The sequence below is a fragment of the Lactuca serriola genome, chromosome 7 (genome assembly GCF_051521515.1).
Source record: "Lactuca serriola cultivar US96UC23 chromosome 7, Lser_US96UC23_V15, whole genome shotgun sequence".
Taxonomy (NCBI): domain Eukaryota; kingdom Viridiplantae; phylum Streptophyta; class Magnoliopsida; order Asterales; family Asteraceae; genus Lactuca; species Lactuca serriola.
In genome coordinates, this window is record NC_136414.1 from 31551365 (window position 1) to 31556123 (window position 4759).

A 4759-nucleotide genomic window follows, 5' to 3' on the forward strand; every position below is an offset into this window, starting at 1 on the left:
TAGGCCGTAAACACCTCAAAAGTGGCCAAAAGTCCCGATTCTTCCTTATTTGAGCTTGGATACTAGTTAGGGAATTTATCTAGGAGTGTTTAGACATCAAAACACAAGGTTTTAGGGCATAAAAGAGAGTTTACGGTGCCAGCACATACTTAGGTCGTAAACACCTCTAATCCTTCCAAAAATGCCCCAAAAACACTCCCAAACCACCCTTAGGCTTAAGAAATAAATTAAGGACATGCTATTTCGGGTTTAAAACAATTAAACACTAAGAATTGAGGGGTAAATTGGAGTTTACGGCCCAAGCAAGTACTTAGGCCGTAAACACCCCCCAAACCTCACCAAATGAGAGTTTAAACCCCCAAATTTGCCTTATACCTTTACTAGAAAATGCTAGGGATGAATCAAGGGCTTAAAATCAAAGTTTCAAGGGGGTGCATGAGAGTTCACGGCCAAGCCAAGAGCTTATGGCCGTAAACTCCCAAGGAGTGGTCATTTGGACCATAAACTCCAAGGGAGTGCACTCTTGGAACCCCAAACACCCCTATAGCCTTGAATAATTACTAGGATTGAAATAAGGGCCTTAAACTTCCATAAACTCAAGAGGGTAGGAGTTCACGGTCGTGAACTCCCATAGGGGTGGTTCATGGGCCGTAAACTCCCTATGGTCCCTTTAGAAGCCCTAAACCCACTCATACAATTTAGTTTTGGACTTAGCAAAATTCCACGATGAAGATAAAGCCTTTAAACATCCTAGAAACCCCTCACCATGAGTTTACGGCCGTAAACTCATGGGGAGTTGTCCCAGGGCCGTAAACACCCTATGGAGAGTCCATTCCTAAGCCATTCAAGCCCTTAGATGGTACCCGGGACACCCCAAACACTTAACCATAGTGTTTTCTGCTCCTTAGAGTGCGTATACTTGTTTAATTAGTATTGAATATACTAATTGTATGTGAAAATATGTTATCATACGTTAAATAGGTCTCTAAGTGTGTTCAAGTCCTTACTTGACACCGAGCACCCAATCGGCGCCTTCGTCGGATCCACTTACACCAGGTGAGTTCATACCCCTAAATGAACCTTTTAAATGTTTTTACATGTTTTATAGGGGGGGAATACAAGATAAACATTCCAATTATCATAGCAATCACATGTGATTGATAACCCGCATGCACAAGGATTTACCACACTGTTAACTGTTTTTACCAAGAATGACACTGTAATGGTTTTCTAAAAACATAAGTTATTTGTTCAGCTTTTACTTATGATGTTTAATCAAAGTTTCATTTTAAACTTGTTTATGAAAGGTTTTCAAACGATTTTTAAAGATTTTCAAACTTATTTTACAAAGAAATACCAGGTCGTGATTTTCTTAAAATATAAAGGTTTTCCAAAGTTTTCGTCTATGTTTTTTTTTTATACTTCCACTTGGTTAAGATACAACTGAGTTATTTCTATTTAGTTAACGCCTCCACTTCGTGATACACTTATAATTGAGAACGCCTCCACTTCGTGATACACTTATACTTGAGAACGCCTCCACTTCGTGATACACTTATACTTGAGAACGCCTCCACTTCGTGATACACTTATACTTGAGAATGTCTCCACTTCATTATACGCTTATACCTGATAACACTTCCACACAGTTAGAAGTATGCCTGTGCTTGTATAGATGCATATAAATAATGATTGAAAGACTTAGGAAGGCTTGTTCGCCCTATTTCCTTTTCTTCGTTGAGATGTGGTCGGGTGGGATCGGATGTCCGTCCGAAGGTCGTTTGATCACTAATTATATATTATGTATGCAAGCATAGTCATATGGGTTTACATTAGTCAGTTTAGTCATGAGTCTCTAGCTCTAGTTCAACACTATATTGGAAACACACTACCCACTATTAGGGATGCATCTTCGGGACACGGCCTTCTCCGTCGTCTAGTTGGTAACCAGAGTCTCCTGTAGGGAGAGCGGACATTATGTGTATAGATCTATACGGGATTGACACCCCCGCACCCCTGACTGCTAGCTATAGTCCACGACCTACCAAGCCAAGGGGTGACAAATGTCATATTCTCTAGACGCTTGTAGGGCGTCAGGTACTCTAGTGTCGGTTAGTATGGTTACAAGTATCCCAGGTTACCTAATAATTCATGGCCTTAAGGTAATGGTTTTTCACCAGTAATTTACACTGTATGCTGGAACCCACTCTCGGAGTCACACTGTTTTAGACCTCGCTAGACGTATCATTCATTTGATATTGTCTGGGGTCTGTATTCCTTGTATTCACTGTTTTAGACCTTGCTAGACGTATCATTCAGTTGATATTGTCTGGGGTCTGTGTTCACTGTTTTAGACCTTATTAGATGTACCTTTGATTTGGTACCGTCTGGGGTCTGTGTCTATTTTGTTAGACTGAGCCAGGTGTGTCGTTCATTCGATACTCTCCTGGAGTCTATGATTCTTTTTCCTTAGTCAGCAGTCCTCACTGCTGAGGCATATGTTATTTTCCCTGATACTCTCCGACTTTCTTAAAAAGCAAATCCTATATTTTGATAATGAAAGTGTTTAAGGGAGAACTACTTTTTACCACATAACTCTGACCAGTCTTGGTAGAAGACTGATTTTTAATTAGAAAATATAGGATTTTCTGGAAAGGACTCTATTTCACTGTATACTTGAAAAATACCACTTACATAAAGTTATTTGAATAAAATGTCACTAAATGCTTATGAACTCACCAGCATTTGTAAAAATGCTGATACTCGCTTTTCAAATAACTTGTATTCTCAGGTCAGCTTTAGACAGGTACAATCCAGGAGCTTCTGTCGAAGACAGTTTAGTACCAAGCTGCATCTATATACTTACTTGTATTACTTTGATGTATTGTAATGTAAACCATGAAAACTATTACTATTAATGCAATGTTTTGTTGTACTTTGATTACTATAATGTATGTGTTGTGATACTTGACATGACGTCATCCACCCCAGAACGTTTCCGCCGTTCCGGTTTTGTGGTGTGACAGATTGGTATCAGAGCATTGTTTATAGTGAGCTAAGTATATCAATTCATAAAAGAAATACAGCCTATAAATACAAAGGGATAAAACACTCTGACCAAGATTTATACTTTAAAATATAACCATATTTTACCAAAGTATAAGAACATCCAAAACCTAAACACTCGAACAAAAGTATCACAAGAAGAACAATAATAAAAGTCTTCGGATGTTGAGCATTACCGTCAAATCTGGGCAGTTATGTAATCGTAAGCTGGAATAAATGTAACCTGATCAACTACATTTATTCGAGATGCGATGAACGTGTGCTTGGGAGTGATAGTGGTGTTGCAACGGGTCTGAAACTTACCAATTAGGATTGATAGAGCCAAACATAAAGTTTAAAATACTATAGGAGTATTTTGGAATACTAAAAGACTAACAATAATACCAGAATCATAATCAGAAGATAAGAATCAAACAAGAATTAAAATACTATAGGGGTATTTTAGGATCCATAACTAACCTTGTGTGAAGAACTAAAAAGATCCTTATTGATATACCTACAATTACAGAGAGTATACTCCCAAGGTTATATATAATAAGGATCCCATAGGCTAAGAATGTGTGGTTTCGCCCTATTTCCTTTTCCTCGTTGGGATGTGGTTCTAGAGTAGTATCACATATTCGAAGGCCTATCGGATCTAAGCTATATATGATTTGTATACCCTGTGTAATCGTAGCAGGACTCGATATGGATCATCCAGTGAAATGTTAATAATCTCTTAGGATTCTTTAGACATTTCAATTCTCGCACGAACCCTGTAGAAAACCCTATCCACTTCAGTGCTTGATAGAAGAGTTGATTTCGGCCCCGAAGAAGTTCATTGAGAAGATTTCCAGTTCAGAAATAAATGAACTGGGTTGAGACTATTGAATTCACCAAGTGCCTATATCTTTTAGGGATAGTGGTGAGAGATTTGCCTAAACTTCCGAGATTCCAGTCATCCATCATGAAGTGATGACACCCAGAGTCGGAATCAGGAGGAAGGCGGAGTAGAAATTAAATATGTCCATACGAGGAGAGAACCCTAGGTAACTACCCGAAGGAAGCCAATGCCGATTCCAGTCAAAGATATGAGGCAGACAGAGGGAGCCAGTACATGGAACCCAAGAAGAGTCTTACCCTCGTGTTCATCACACTAATACACCCTTAAAATAATACAATTTAGTGAGTTAGTGGTTACACTACTCACGCTATGTGTTAGGTAAATTTTCGTTTCCCGTTGCCAGTTACACGATTAGAGCGGATCCCCTCACCTCTGTTGAGGTTGTTTAGCCATAGGCCTCCATGAGCCTTTCCTTCTACGGTCTTCATTCCGAACTGTTCTCAAATCTTTCCAGGTCGGAAAGTGAAACCTTTTCCCAGTATAAAGGTAACTTAGTAGGAACGACTTGCATCTTATGGCCTTTTTTCGATACTCATACCCCTACCTTGCACACCAGGACTACATCATAGGGATGTAGGTCGACACTCAGACAACCAACATCCGAGGCACAGGAAAGTTTATGCCTAATACCGTCAGGACTGATATGTCCAGGGTTAGCCATCGTCTCTCATTATCTTGCATTCCTTTCCATGTAGGAAAACTATGCCACCGAAGAAGCGCAACCAGTCCGCAAGCAAGAAACCTGCTCTCCCATTTGACGAAGCTACGTTCCAAGCTGCAGTCTCGGCAGCCGTAGCAGCTGTCATGGCT